This window comes from Syngnathus acus, chromosome 21 (assembly GCF_901709675.1).
Source record: "Syngnathus acus chromosome 21, fSynAcu1.2, whole genome shotgun sequence".
NCBI classification, from domain to species: domain Eukaryota; kingdom Metazoa; phylum Chordata; class Actinopteri; order Syngnathiformes; family Syngnathidae; genus Syngnathus; species Syngnathus acus.
In genome coordinates, this window is record NC_051105.1 from 4,886,262 (window position 1) to 4,902,828 (window position 16,567).

The 16,567-nt window shown below is 41.6% G+C and overlaps 1 long non-coding RNA gene and 1 pseudogene across 2 annotated transcripts; both read right to left on the bottom strand.

Moving 5' to 3' along the window:
- Nucleotides 1-6,663: 6,663 nt before the first annotated feature.
- Nucleotides 6,664-13,415, bottom strand: LOC119115422. Of its 2 annotated transcripts, XR_005096138.1 has the most exons (4): nucleotides 13,061-13,415; nucleotides 11,714-11,826; nucleotides 11,504-11,609; nucleotides 6,664-7,221 (listed from the first exon to the last, which is right to left on the bottom strand). It is a non-coding gene; the product is annotated as an uncharacterized LOC119115422 (long non-coding RNA). The 2 variants fall into 2 exon arrangements; XR_005096137.1 differs by lacking the exon at nucleotides 6,664-7,221 and having other exon boundaries at nucleotides 11,118-11,609; nucleotides 13,061-13,408.
- On the bottom strand, nucleotides 12,687-12,805 carry LOC119115732 (annotated as a pseudogene).
- Nucleotides 13,416-16,567: the final 3,152 nt, after the last annotated feature.

The window sequence follows — 16,567 nt, forward strand, 5'->3', positions numbered from 1 at the left end:
ATGACTTTTCCCGCATGCGTTTATTTACGCAGCCACATTGGCGGCGTATTAGTGCCAACACGGCAAAGACCAACAATGGAGAGCAACGATAAAACTAACGTTTATCCGTCAACATTCCACCCGAGTGAATTCACATCTCACTTTAATGAAAAAGACATATAGTAATGAGACACGTGCAAGATGGACGGGATATTGGATATTACTGATCTATTTAGCATTAGAGGTGCTTTGGCGCAATGCTAACGGCGTGCCATCGTGTGCACAGTCGTTTTGGTATGGTTATGGCTAACAGTAATAGTTTTTGTTCTCATTAAAGAGTTTGTGGTTGCTTGATCGCCACTCGGCCTGATTCATTCTGCAACGCTACAAAACGACACACATACTGAGACGTTGAGTGTTGCCAATTTGATTCGTTCTGACTCGAATGTAACGGCCAATTCGCCACTCTATATGATTCAGAGTCATGACCGAATTCTTCACAGTACAGCCCTAGTGATAATACATCAATTGAGACATGATATTTTATTTATGGCCTCAGAAAACCATAAAAAATTCTGCCTTTATAAGAACGTAATGGGCATTGGCGTGTTGATTTAACGATGTTTATTGTGGCTTGTGAAGACCTGCACTGCAACATTGTGAGAACTATGCCTAACATTTCAGCGCTCTTGTGTAGGTGAAGTTGGTATTATCAATTAGGCGACCTACCGGAGGCCAAAGTGATGCATCATTACTCACCGAATTCCATCCTACGTCGTGTATCCTTCAAATGCATCTCATTATAATCTACAAGAAAATGAAGCATTTTACAGTGAGTCATGGAAAGCTTTTAAAAAGGTACATTATTATTTATATTATATATAAATGATATGCTTACAACTGCAGTTTGTCAGCATTTCCTGATCCATTCTATACTAAAGTACGCACCTCAATTCTTCAATCAGTATTATGAATGACGGCTTTAGCGTTAGCATCGAATTAGTAGTAGCCACAAAATTGGAAATTAAGATTTTATTTGTTACATTATGACAAAACATCATGAAACGGTTTCTCAATAGGAGCATAACCGATGGTCTAAATGAGTAAGTGAATTGACTGATCTAGATTGTGCTGGAAATTTTCCGATTAATTGAGAATAGTGCAAAAAATGTTGCATTACCTCAGAAATGCCAGGAATAGGCATAATTAAAAAAAAAAAAAAAGATAAGATTTTCACTTTCATGTAAGAAGATACTCCCGTAATAGAAAAAACTAGGATGGCTTTGACATGGAAATTATAACAATAGTTTGAAGAAAAAAAAAGTTTAAAAAAATCATTACACTCAACATCACAAAAAATAAAGATGTCCACTTATGCATCTGAACTTTTCAAATGTTCTTCTTGGTGAACAGAAAAGACATTCCTACTTAGAAACTTAAAAAAAAGAAAAACTTGTCAAATGACTTCTCAGAAGGGGGACAACCAACGCCATAAATCCAATTCCTGTATGTGTCACACTTTGCGGGACCTGACAAGCAACAAGTTTTCCTTCGCTTGAGATACAGCAAAAATAGGAAAACAGGCTCGTGTTGACGTTGCAATCAGAAATTCCAAACTTGGTTCAATAGGGCAGCGTCAACCCAAACACAAGTCACGGGGCTGCGAGAGGTGATAAATGTTGTTCATCATCTGTTGTTTTTTTCCATCCCCACCCGCCAGGCCAAAATATTATAGAAAGGAAGTCGACGGGCAGGTTGAGGAATGAGCTGATCACGTGTGCGTTTTGTTGTTGTTTTGCGCAAATTATATCAAAAGTGCCGTGTTGCCGGAGGGAATCACGAATTTTGGTTGGATGTCCGATTTGCAACGAACGCATCAGGAGGTTGATGGGTAATCATGGATTCTTCGCTTCTTCGATGGAAAATCAAGAATTTTGGTCATTTCTTGTCTTGTGCAAGCGGCAGCGTCAAGAGAAGTCATTCTACTTGGAGGTTCTTCTTTGTTGACAAAAATTGGATCATTTGTATGTTTTGTTGAGAACTCTTCGCACGAATGTGAAGGGATGCATTTGCAGTTGATGATTAACACTCAAGTTTTTTTTTACCAGGGATGGACTGGCACAAAAAAATGGCATTAGTGGCCATACTCTTGACCACCTACTAATGTTTAATTGGTTCTGTTTGCTGTCCTTATTTTAAAGAGATTAATTATCTGCTTCCTCTGAATTGTGAGTTGGTCTCTTGGGCTAAATTGGACAAAAATAATAATGGAATCGCACTGCATCGTCCCCAGAAGTCACTAGCCCACCGGGCATCTGCCTGCAAGCCATTCCAGGCCTGCTTCTCACCATGTTAAACCAGAAAAGTGCAAAGATGCTTCGTTCTATATTGTTAAGTTCTCTTCAGAAAATATAATTCTATTTGCAGGTTGACACATTGACAAATCATCAGAGCACGTGCATATTTTTGTGAAACTTTTTTGTACAAATGACAGCAAACTCAAGGGAGGATGGGTAATACCCAACGGGCCCATAAGTGTCAGACACTTCCTGCCCTTTGCTGTAAAACCCCCAAAGATTATTTTTTTTTTTGATCCCTTCTTGTTCAGCCTTTGTGTGAAGTCCTCTTTGGGAAAAGTGAATCTACTTGAATGTCCATCGCGTGCGCCCACCTCCTCTTCTCCTCCGCCAGTTGTGTGCATGTGTAGGAGTACGAGGGTGAAGGAGGACCACTTTGCGTGGGCTGAACAGTGCTCGGGCTTTCTCTGCCGTGGTGTTAATAGGCCTCTCCCTCCTCTCAGCGGGACAGAAAAGCCGCCGTTTGCACAGAGGTAATGGAGTGATGGAGAAGTGGAAGGAATATGTGTGGGCGATCCATGATGAAGGCCTCGCACCTCTTTCTCTCTCTTTCAGCTCCCTCGCTCACTTCTCCCAGCACTTGCTTTCTCTCTTTTCTCACTCATCAAGGCTTTTGCGTCCACAGACACAGTGGAAAGCGAGCGCTAAAAGTCCTTGTCAGAGTTGCAGATGATGAGCACATGTATCAAAGAGACATAAACGCCTGTGCATACTAATTAGATTCTTCGAATCACGTCGCTTTTGTCCAGCTTGGCGTTGGCTTTGCGGCCGCATCCAAACACATGGGAGGGAGAGTGAAGTCACTCTGTGGGAGAGTAAAATTGCCTGTGAGGAAGACGAGGCAAGCGTCCAGCCAAGCTGCTACGAATTTATTTTTACAGTCACGTGACTTGAATATTAATTTGAGTGTCGATTTCTTTTCTCTCCCCCACGTTGGTCAGCAGTTGCGCCTGTCGTCATTCTCAGAAACAGCATCAGGTTTGGTACCTGCTAGATGTTTTTGTAGAGCAGGTTGCTGATCAATTTGGGGAGCTGCCTGTGAAGCTAGTCAAGTTTGGATCGTGCAAAATTCCAGTAGGCTAGCATTTGCTCGCCCGGTAAAGAGGGGAATTGTCATAATTGTTTGTGTACACCACAGCAGCACTGAATCTTGCGATCAATTAGGTGTCGACGTAATTGCAACAACAGGAGCCAGGAGGACTTTGTCCTCCCCCGCATTAAAATCGGGGGGCATCGCTTATAAAACAGCAACACGGGAGAATTTTCCGTCTTTTACAGACAATGTGAAAGGTTGGGTTAAGCCTGCGGCACACGGCGAGCTTTAAAAATTGTAAGCCGACTTCCCAACTATGAGCGACCCCACACGTGATGAGAAAAAAAGTCACGTACTGTGTGTGGTGTGCAGCCACGCGGCAAGAGCAACACATCGACACAAAGGGATTTCGTGCTCGTTCGTCCCAGAGGGACATGACGCACGGTGTGAAGTCGGGCCAAAAAAAAATCCAACATGTTGAATATCCCCGATTTGACGTCCTTCCGATTAGCCCAAGCGCACCAAACACGGCAGGATTATCCGACAAGAGTATCTTTGGAGCCATTAATAGGATCGGGGCTGACCTACGATTGTCGGAAGGGGAGATTCGGGGGCTAAATTCGGGCCGATGATCCGGGCTTTCGTAAAGGAATCCTTGGGTTCTAAAGTTATTTTTGCAGTTCTTCAAACTTGGATTTATTTGTAAATAGTTGTAATCAAATCTCTCTTACCATGATCGACCTTAAATCAATGACCTGATTCGGAGTTTGAATCCGTAAAATCAAACCAATTTCACAAGCAGCTTTATCCACACGCAGATGATTCAATTCCCAAAAGTTGAACTTGCAAACAGCTGAAAGCAAAGAAAACAATGATTTCTTTTGTTTGTTTGCATGTTTTGCTATTGGGCACACATGATGGATGCGATGTCATTGTCTTCATCTTCTTCTTTGCCTCCTTGTGAAGAGGCGTCGCACTCGCAAGCTCTTTTGTCCATGATGACAGCAAGCCGCTCGCATAATACGCTTGTCCTTGAGCGCACTGTGATTATTGTAGTGTAGACAAAAGACTTTCTTATAAATTATCCACTATTGTAAACAAGCGGTGCCATCACAAACAAAAAAATAATAAAGTAAATGTCAAGATTTTTTCCAATAAAACTTTCCATTATGTTGAACGAGATGGGTCTGGCGGGGAGGTGTTGAATGGCACTTGTATTAGTTTTTGCCTCAAATGAAATATGTAGTCATCCTTTGGAAAAAAAAATACTGAAGAGCGATTTTGTTAACCTCCATGTTTGGTTGCACAACATGCACAGATGGACCCGGTCTTCTTGAGGCAGCGGATTAAGACAGAAAATGTCTTTATTTTCAGAAGCAAACAGCAGCAGATGTATCTTCCTGATGAAGATGAGTGACTTGTGTGAGTGCAGTTTGATATCAGGAGAGACACATGGGGGGTTTAGGAAGGGGGGCTTCCCCTCCTTTTCTGAGAGAAGGGTGGACCTATCATTTTTTCATTGACAGGAAACACTCACCACAAACCGTTTTCTCCTGTCCCGACCAACTACACACACATGTACAAGACCCCCCCCCCCCCACACACACACACACGGGGCTGGTATTCACTTTACAAATGATTTTTCACTTCACATTCAAATGTCCAAGGGGGTTAACTAGAACATTTGTCTTTGTGATTTCCCTTTACCTTGAATGAGGAATTCCCCTGCTGTTTTTTCCCCATCGCTCACTCCTTTGACTCGAAAGCCTCCATCGAGACCTGCTCGAGTTATGACCTTCTCGGCTTTGTCTCGTGACTTCTCAGATGTCTACTGGAAGCAAAAAGAAAGTCTTGCATCATTTTATGTCGCTCAGAAAAAAAAAACTTTTATCGGCCAGGAGTCAAAATACTTTTTTTGTCCATGCAGTGTATCAAGAGTATCAAAACAATCCAGCAAAAAAATCTGCCAAAGTAGCAATCACGTTTTAATTTGGAGTTTGATTTTTTTCAGAAAAATGTTTGGGGGGGTCATTCATGTTCCAGCCATGACTATAAATTTTGAGTCAAATTCCTTGTTTGGCATGCACCAACTTGGCCAATAAAGCTGATTCTGATATAATATAATACAATAACGTTGACAATTGCCGGTCCTGGTAAGTTGGTGTTGTTTGAAAGAGTAAGTTATTTTTTGTATTTTACAGATAAAGCACTTCTAAAATGTGGCGGACATGCTTTGTACACACGCTTGTGCACACAATGCCTTTCTGTAACACACAACACGGCTTGATTCTCTTCCTCCTCGGGTACTTAATCTTCCAGATCACCTGTCGGTATAATGAGTCAACAGCAAAAGCAGCAATCCTGCTGCAGAATCTGCGTGGATACGAATAAGGCAGAGGAGGACGTGGAGGAGGCGCACCTAGGGGAAGACCTCTCTGTGGAAACGAAGCCTGGTCCACCTTTGTGTGTCAGCTTTGCCTCCTCCTCCCAGCTGCTTTCTACACCTACGTTGTCCTCCAACTTCCCGCTCCCTTTGCTCCATCCTCCATTTCCATCCTCCTCACATCAAAGACACCAATGCCCTTAATGCAAAAATGTATGACTTTTCCCATTGTTTAGTTGAGTTAAACACAGACTTTCAAGCACCATTTCCATTTTTTTTCTTCCTTTTTGGCATTATGTAACGTTACGTAATTGTATCCGGATATTTGAGAGAACATTTGTCAGACTCTCACTGACAAACTTTTATTCTCACACGGACACGCTTGCAATAAATGCCGCATTGAGGATGAAGATCTCTGGTATTCAGACGCAGCTGCTTCTTGAGAGAAGAGGGCAGACTAGCAATGGCAGATTCAATTGATGTTAAATAATAAAAAAAAAAGATGGTTTAACCTTGTTTGTATTGATTGAAATTTGTGAAGACGAAGTTCCTACTGAATTTAATCACGATAAAGCACATGCATGCACATTTTTACCCAAATTTCAGATTCAACAGTTAAACTAAGGCTATGTTGAGAATTTTTGTCAAATGTGATCATTTTATGGAGTTATTCACATTGCAAAAACAGATGCCACCTAATGTGAAGAGAATGCGTCCGCAAAGAAAAACGCATGCACACACACGTATATGGAAGTAAATATGGCGCTGGATGTCGATCTCACACCTGACGCTTGAACTGACCGAATTGAAATAGAGTCAGTCATAACCAAGAGAATCCTCTTAGATACAACAAAGCGAATATATAATCGAAAGTACTGTAATATATATTTTTTTGGTCTCACTTGTGCAGTCCGCCGCGGCCCGGTACCGGTCCGGGGCCCGGTGATTGGGGACAATCACACTAATCATCTGATTGCTGTGCGAAAGCGCACCATTACGGCTATATCACCCTTGCTACTTTCTGTGCACTTCCAGATGGACTACCCAATCATGACATTTCTTTCTGCTACCATGTACAGAGTAGTCTTTATTTATTTCGTGTCTCACCCAAGCATTTAGTAGCTGAGTTGAGTGAATAGATGGAGCAGTTGAGGTCATTGCATTGCGGTGTTTTTGTGGGTCATTTGCCCCCCCTCACCAGTTCAACACCACTCCTTTTAACAGCAAGTCATAATGAAAGCTGAAGGTTTTGCAGCCACAAAGAAAGCGAGAGAAAAACAGTGAGAATGGCTGTTTGGTTTCTAGGCAACAGTGAACGCCGGGCCGCGGCGAGGGGCTGCAGGGTGGGTTTCCGAGTTCCCATGTTTTCTGCCTTGTCTCCACATTCTCTTCCTGAGGAATGTGACCCACCTGACCCCTGTGAATGCGTCTGGATGGAGCCGCCCCTCCCGGCGTACAATCACCGTGCACTGTAATCGAAAAGCCTTTATGAAAGCAACTCTCGCATTCCCTTTTTCTCGCCCCTTTAGCGCAGAAATAGACCAAAAATAAAAACACTGATTGATTTTGATGTACATATTTTTCCAATTGTATTCTCTCTTCGAATTCTGGTTGTATGATTTTGTTTCGGCAATTTTATTTACATTTACATTTTCAGAAGCTCACCACCAATCAAACTAACAACAGAACGAAATATAAAGTACAGCCAAATATTGTTTTTTGTCAATAACCATAAGTCCAAAATGTTTAAAAAAAAAAAAAAAAATCAAATATCCATTAATTTTCTGCACACAGCTCATCCTCGCTTTGGTCACGAGTGTCCTTAAGCCTATCCCAGGTGACTTTACACCCTGAACTTGTCGTAAGCCAATCACAGGGCACAAAGGGACTCGCATTCACATTATCAGAGAAATTACAGGAAGAGAAAGACATGTAGGCACTGCACAATCCAAATTCCAACCCTCGTCCTCTGAGCTCTGACTCAGTCAGTTTCTATGCTGCCCAACAGACAAACCCAAAATGCAGGATATTAAAATATTGCGATCGCTGGCGTTTTTGAACAAAAGTTAAATAATGTAGTATATCATTTATTTATACATACAGTAGAGTGGACCTTCGCATACACACGTCTCAGCACATATTGAGGGGGATTTTTTTTCTTGTTTTTAAAACATTTTGGGGGTGGGCAAACCTTGATTTTCATGCTAAACTCTTATTTGTGGTATATTATTCATTCTTATTATGATGATTAATCATTATTTCAAGTGTATGGGCATGAATTAGTCACTGAGCCAATATACTGCATGGAAACACACAGGAAGTCTCAAAAACAAAATAAATTGTGGACATTTGATATTTCTACAGGTGCTTTGTCCAGATCACCTGTCACACTGCTCCACCAATGAGCCGAACTGGAAGGAAGTGTCTCATCCTGTTTTGCCGAATGCAGAAGTTGCTTGTGTATCGTAGAACCGCTACTTCTGTTTACTAGTAAACAGACAAACGGAGAAGGGAGACAAGACCCATATATGTCATGTAATTAAAAATGTGTTGTGCAAGTGTACCTAATGCTGTGGCACGTGAGTGACAGTATGTGTTTGCCACGTCAAGTATGTTTATGGGTCTGAGAGAAAGAAGCGACAGTGATGGTTGGTTCACGGGCCGCCTGCAGTGGAGTGCAACATGGAGGTGTACGGAGGACGATGAGACAGAAGGCCATGATACACACTCCATCTGGACACACACTCATTGTGAGCAGAGTGTGAAAGAAAAAGAAAAACAAGAAGAAGAAGGGGAACGAGAACAACATCATGTAGACGCGTAGAAACAAAAGACATATTCAAGTATTGATTTGTAAAAAACGCAATTATCAATGTTCAAAATTGACCAATGGAGATGTGGGTAGGCTATTTTTTTTTTTTAATAATCCTGAAATAGGTGTTAAGTTTTTATATGCACTAAACAAATCCTACGCCCGCCTGAAATCCTGCAAACTCACACATGCTGAGGTGTTGAGCAAATTGACCTCTGACCCTTGCAAACTGCTCATGCTCGTTCACAAGCGTTACATGAAAGGGAGCGACAGCAGCGAACCACAATCGCATCCTCCTACAGATGCCTCAACAGTCACGATTCTTTGCAAGCGCGCGCATAGAAACACACACACACACACACACACACACACACACACACACACAAACACACACACACACCTATTAACTGTGATTATGCACACATGCTTTTTCTGCACATATAATCATGAAAATTACATGAGTGTACGATGAAGATGAGCAGCACGAAAAATGTCAAGAAAAGCGTCTCTGCTGCGTCTACATATCTTTAGAAAATATATGTTGAAGTGGCTGTCATAAAGAAATGACAATTTCTACACAACTCCACTCTCACCACCTAACTGTGTGTGAAGACAAGCGGGAATAAAACCCAGGCTTGGAGTTAGCAGCTATGGTAACTTAATCTGAAGCAACATCGATTTTGCCCAACGTGAGCCTCAATGCATGATAGCAGTTGGCATAGTGGGAAGCAGCTGCTACTCAAAGAACATTTCTGATGAGAATGTACATTCAAATGTAATACAGTCGACGATAGACCTAAGTTAACATGTAATTAATTTGGGGGGCGAAATTATTGAAACAGATAAATAGAATAACATTATTTACTTGTAATAATGATGCATTTATTGTTGGGAGCCATTGACATGACCAAATATTTTGTGATTCTTTTCTAGGTTTTTGCTTTTATTGGGAATTATTCTATTCTGATTTCATTTACTCTCCTCTTTAGCAAGTCAAATTCACATTGGACAGGTTTTAAGTGTGGCGATTGATTTGGGCAATGTGACTTCTTGCTTCTTTGTTGATTTATTTTTGCCAGTGTATTTTGGCTCATTATCTTGCCGCATGATGAGGGTTGCGTCTTTCTTTACATTGACAGACAAAATGTTCCTTCTAATGTTTTACAGCGGTCGCTGGTTGGGGCCTAATTACAATTAGATTTATAAAAGTGATATGTAGATTTAAATTTTTTTAAGCATTTTCTTTTTTCTTTTGTTGACGAAATAATTTTTTCAATTTTAGTTTTACCGTTACTTTTTGTTAACTATAATAAACTTGCTTAGTTTATTATATTAACTGGCCGATATTTTCACTTCATGATAGAATCAACCGATTCTACAAATCTCTAAGGTGCTTATATTCCCTTTGGATGCGTATTTGGAAACAGAACAAGCAGGATTTTCTCCTCATGATAGAGCAATCGATTCCGCAAATCCCAAAAGATGCTCACATTCCCGGTGGATTTTTTTTTTTGCTCTCAAACATAAAGGTGACTTCACCGGGGCCATCTTTCGGGAGCCAGTTTACAGGCTGCAGGCTGTGGCCGAGAATAGCACCCGGTGTGATGCTCCTCATGCATGGCGAGATGAATAAATATGAAGATAACCTGGCCCTCTGCTGCACTTTTTTGCTGCCCCCCCCCCATATGCATCTACTGAAGAGAAACCACACCAGCCCCTGGCCATCATCGTCGATGTACTCACGTGTTTGTTCGTCTTTGTGCCTCGCCATCTGACTTTGTGCAATAGTGTGTAGTTTTGTGTTTATGTGTGGGCGGCTGTGTAGGAGTGTGGTGCTCTTGCTTTGGTGCGCGGCTGTGTAGGAGTGTGGTGCGCTCGCTTGCTTGCTATTTAACAGAGCTTCCAGTTGGACACATTTATGAATCTTTTGTTATATTCCTCATCTCCTATTCAGCTCGCCATCAGAGCCGGCAGCACTGCTCAAGTGCTGTGTTGCCCTTCAACGAAGAGGGAGGGAATAAAAGAAAAAAGCACTTGTTGGATCCGAAGAGGGAGGGGAATAAAAGAAATAAGGATTTGTTGGACTTGGAACAGGTGATTCTGCCTTGCTAATGATCAGCTCTGTGCATGAAATAATGATAGATGGAAGTCAATTAAAAATGTTCATGAATATGAATGATAAACATTTGTTCTGAAGATGTAAATTGTTTGGCTGATCTTTGTACGCGTGGACGAATAAGAGGTGTGGGTGGAAACACTATCAGCAGCTCCAAAAAGACGAGATGAACAAAGGGAAATAATCCAAATTATTCACGCACAAATGGTGCCTCCTACATTTAAAACAATAAACATATACATACCCAAACATATATTGGAATAGCAATATTAAAATGTGGATGTCCTGTGTGACATCATGCAAAATTTCACATCAGTAAGTCAAAGCAGCCGTTCTGTCAATTTTGTAATTCACCTGTGAAGTGGACACTGGTTGGCTCAGTTTTAAAAAAAAAATTTTTTAAAATTCGAGCCATGATTACTTTATTGGGGTGGAAACGCTCTGCCTTCGAGGCAAGGTGGACTTGCATTTCAAAGTCGCCAAGAGTCTAGTTACATTGACTTTTAAATGATCATAGTTTGTGTTTTCTGTGCCGCTCACTCTATACATAAAATGACCCTTAAACAACCACAACATAGACTGGACTTTCTGTCATCTTTGATGATTAATGTACTTGATTGTTAATCTCAAGTACTTGCAAATATATATGTGTCTGTCTGTGTGGGTGTCTCCGAGATTGAACCGCCTCAGAGAGAAAACAGTCTCTAAAAGCCATCGCGCATTGAATTGCGGCGCTCAAGGTCGAATCGGAGAGCGCCATGAAGCGACGGTGTGTGGGCGGATGGGCTGAGCGGCGCTCGGCAAACGGGAGGGACGCACTAACCGTGTGACTACTGTAGATGGTCAATTACCCGGACGTCTAATGCGACAGGTTTTTCCTCTGGCTTTCAGCCAAATATCATCGAGGTTTAAGTTCTTGTCACGTTGCCCTTATAGGAAGTCACAAGAAGGGCTGCATTTGATGTCAGGCTAGATGCAGGACCAGACAGCAGAGATTCATTCATGTTGCGATAGATTTTTCTCGGTTAGTCACCTGTGCCACCTGTCTACTGGTTTCCGCCCACGTGTCAGGGGTGCACTGTCAGTGTCCACCTTGCCGTGTTTTGGGCCAGACAAATCCAAGCCGCTGTCCCTCTGGACAGTAATCTGAAGGAACTAAGACAAAAATAATACAAGAAGATGAGGGAATGAGAGTTGACCACAATGCCTTACACTCATGTCAAAGATTAGAAACACAAATGATGAACAAGATGTTCAACGTAAAACTTTTTCAGAGATATTCAGTTATTTAGACCGATCGCTGACGCAAACAGCAAAAACTAATTCATGCCCCCGATGAAAAATTTCTATAATTGCTTATGGATGTTAAAACATGGTGACACGGTGTATGTGTGTGTGAGTACCAGTACCTGGCAGTAAGGTGAGTCACACACACACACAGGTAATCGCTCTGACATTCAATTCTAAAAAAACAGTGGTAACAAAATGGCTCTGGAAAACACACACAGACACACACACACCTGCGCACACACGCACACAAAACAATTGGCTTTCATGAATCCAAGGTTTGAAAAGGAAACAGGAAATGAGTCCATGGTTTGAAAATCTTTTCCCACTATCTATTGAGGACAGAATTTGATTTATATTAAATATTCTATTTTGTTTGAGCTGCTTGTGTGTTTGTGTTGCATGTATGTGTGTACACGTGTGCGCACTCATCAGCATGTTTAATGTCGTTTATGATGTCATAGGGCTTCCCCCTTGACTGTTGTTTGCACTTTGTACTTGACTCACTGTGGTTTCCCCAGTGTCAATGAGGGACGTTTGGTACTCAAAGCGCTTCATACTGCTTCCTCATTCACCAACTGATGACATGTCATCAGAAGTAACTGGGGGTTCAATGTCTTGCTCGAGGACACTTTGACATGGTCACAAGGGCTGGGGATCGAACCCCCAACCCTTGAGTTGGGAGACGGAACACTCTACCACTGAGCCATGCCGCCCCAAGCTTATAGCACCTGGTATTGCCAGGTGGTTTCCCATCCAAGTAATAACCAGGCTTGACCCTGCTTAGCGTCCCCGATCAAACGAGATCGGGCTTTCCCAGGGTAATATGGCCGTAAACTGAAACAAAATAAAAGTTTATAGTCTAGAAAATACGGTAATTTGAATTGAAAAAAATACCGAGGGCTTTTTTATGATGGTATTCTGTTCCTACAACTCTGACATTGAGTAACGTGAATTTGTTTGAACATACCTGTATGTAGCAATAGTATCGGTTCATATTTCTATGAATAACACTTCTAGGCCAAAATGTTCTTTGCATTGCATTCAAACATTGTCAAGAGTTTTTTAGTTTTGTCCCTTTTGAATTCCTCACTCTTTCCTTGAAAGGTTTCCTCTCACCCTTCCGGCAACAGCTGCCAACTGTCAAGCAAAGTCGACTTTGATGGTGCGCTATACTTCTTGCCCGGGGCAACTTTTGCAACGCTTGAAACGTCGCTTGGCTAATGGTGCAGACTTCAAGGTATCGGCGCAACGTGCACTTGAACGCGTTATACTCGTGCTCCAAACGAAGCCACCGATGGCCAACGCTCTCCGACAAGTTCTTGCAGAGCATTCTTCCAATGTTTTGACACGATCCCAGTCAGCTCAGCCTCATTCGTACCATTCTTTTCATTCCTCCTCATGCTGCCACACTCCTTTTATTTGCATCTGTGTTCAGAAGCCTGTGCAGCATTAGTGTCCTCTACTGTCATCGCATCTTTTATTTGCATTTACAACAGGCCATTTGTTGGACATTTTTGCATCTTTTATTTGCATTTACAACAAGCCTTTCATCTGTAATTGATTTTTTTTTTTTTTCCCAGCACAATATTTGTTGTGATTCAAAAGCGACAGTCCTTTTCACCAGGTTGTCACGCCCTCGCCATTATTTGTTGATGGGTCCATGTGACAGCCGCTTCTCTTTTAAAACAATTCACTTTTACTTTTTAAATGTTCTTTTTTTTTTTTCTCTCTCTCCCAAAAGTGCGCACTTGAGTGGCGGCAGAGGTGAGCCATTATGAAGATGTGTTGGCGGAGGGAGAAAATGAGTGAAAGCGGGTGAGAGTGGCTCCATAGCGCTCCATGAGTGGGCCGCTGCGCATTCTTTTTGCCTTATTCACTCGACGAGCGTGGGAGGCTAATTCGTGTTTGCATTCAGCGGGTTTACCTAAGGGGGAAATGTTTTATCACACGCCGTCTTTGAAATCGATGACTAATTGTACGCCTTTTTTTTTTTGGGTCTTCTATTTCCATTTTCTCTCCATTCCCTGCACCTATTTCTCCTGCATGTTGCTATCATAGTGTGCGATAGCTTTCCCCCCAAAATGAACAGTCAGAAATGGGGTTGCAGGCCGAGTCCATTTTGTGTCCGAGTGATTCAGTGAGTCGAAAACTGTGGTGCATTCACAGCGCCCTTCCCTCCAGGGCATGTGTGGAATTGAAAATTTAATGGCGGTCTATTATAACAATCACTTTTACAAATGATGATTTTTGTTGTTTTTCTCCATTGCTGCTTGATATCATCATTTCTGTAAATTGTGCTATTTTCAGCAGAATGGGATAAACCAACTTACTGGATAACGATAGATGAATTGTTAATTGTGTGGAATCAATTATTAATTAACAATGCCTTGGAGCATTGAGGCAAGAGGGAGTGCACTACCCTGCTGCAACCTGCAGAGGCACTGTTGTAAAGGTGTCAGAATTAATCAATTAATCGACAAGTCAATCATCAAATGAATCACCTCATATTTTAATAATTGAGTAATCGTTATATGTTTTAACGATTGTCTAAATCTTTCCAAAGCTTTCAAAAATAGACTGATTCCTTTTGTCCTTCATGAAGGATTCATCTTTTGTGTGTAGTCAAAATAAGACATTTGCAAAAATCTTGTAAAAAAAAAAAAGAAAAGACCAATCAAAACAGGAGCTCAGCTGAGTGGGATTTCATGTTTGTATTTTCAATGTTCAATATATAATCCACAAAATCACATTTCTGAGGTGTCCATCTGCAACACCTCCACGACTTTAAATTGATGGCTTTATAGAAATGAAATTTTGAACAATCCGTAAAATAATTAAAATCAATCAAATGGATCATTTACGTCCATCTTACTAAGAGTGCAGGAGCGGTGCCAACCCAATGAGACATTGTAGCCTTTAAAAGGCACAATGATGTACGTTTCTCTGTAATGTAAAAAAAAAAAAAGAAAGTGTGCTCTTCCATTCTCACAATCTCTCACAGAGAAACACACAAAAGCCCAGGAGACCAGTGCCTGCGTGGCCTTGGGAACTGAGGAGAACAGAATACTCTGAGGTCTGAAGAGAGTGGGATTGAGACAGTTGGAAAAAAAAAAAGCAAAGAGAATGAAGTGCATTCTCCCGACATGAGTCACCTCTCAGTGAAAGCTTTGTAATTTAAGCCACACATGGTGAAGAAGAAAGCGAGGGAAAGATGAAGAGACACAGAAGGAAAAGGTTAGCCATCGCCCTCCCTCCCCCAAAATAACGATAATAACATCAATATTTAACCATAGTAGTTAATTGGGGGATTTTTACCTGATCGAGATTCGTGCTCACAGTAATTGAGTTCATTTTCATAGAGTCACAGATCCACTACAAGTTCATTTACACCAACACAATCTGTCGGCAGAGGTTTCATCCGAGGGTAATCCTGGATGCTTGGTTTAATGGTGCCGGGCCAGAACCAGCTGTGAGACAGACCAGAACGGTGCTGACAGGACAGATCCGCCTCGACATGTATGGAATACGTTCAAAAAATGTCTCACATTTCCCTAATAACTGCAAACCCTCCAGGTCTATTTTATTGCCTTGTCAAAATAAAAGCATGCTTCAAAAAGGACAGCAGTTCAATGCTGGTTATTAGCATTTTTTGAATAGAGAAGCGGCTAATAGAATCTCCGAAAGGAATTCACAAAAAGAAGCATTAAGCTCCTTGACAAAACGGCCATAGCTTTTATACACCTTTATCTTTCACACAGAACCTGAATATTGTCACGGCTGTGCGTGCATTCAAAACTTACACCGTCAACACGAGTATCCGGTGTGACACATTAGTTTCTCGACAATTGCTTTCAACGCCACTCTTTCACACAGGTGTTATTCCCGCCTCAGATAGGACTCCCAGGTTGACTTTGTCTCCCCACTTTCAGTTGCAGCTTTTAATACAGAAAACAAAAGTACCATGGGAAAATCAGGCAAGCACTGTGAAAAGGGCTATCAGTCACATGGCAAGTCATCATGAAAGAGAAAGTTTGAATTCCTAAACTGAGACTGACATTTTCGCTGAATTTCCTGGACAGACTATGGGAAAGAGTAATGATCATATAATAACTAAAAGATCATTTATTAAATATTTCAGACAGCAGAATTGCTCATGGAATGTTCTGAACTCCTTTTTCGATTCCTGTGACAAAATGAGCGGCAATTATTCGGCACAGAAATGAGCCAAAGTGGAGGTCAGTGTCGATGAAGCAGACTAGTTGCGAATCAGCATTTGTGCATTTGCATGCTGATCATCTACACGGACTCCAGCAAAACTCCTTCCGCCATGTAGACTGCATGGAATGTAATTATATGCATAAAAAGCTATGCATAAAATTTGGTGGGCGCAGTGAGCTGGCCGGAAATCAATCATGGCTCTTGTTTAGAAACAACCACACAGCGAGATGTCAAAACTCGGGATTTGTTTTGTTTGGATTTGCTTGGATTATACCTTCCATACCCTGTTGGCTTTCAAAAGATCTGAAAAACCATTTTGAGTCACTTGAGTCACTTTCTGAGTCATGTCATGTCCCGCATCACATCTTGCCGACCCTCC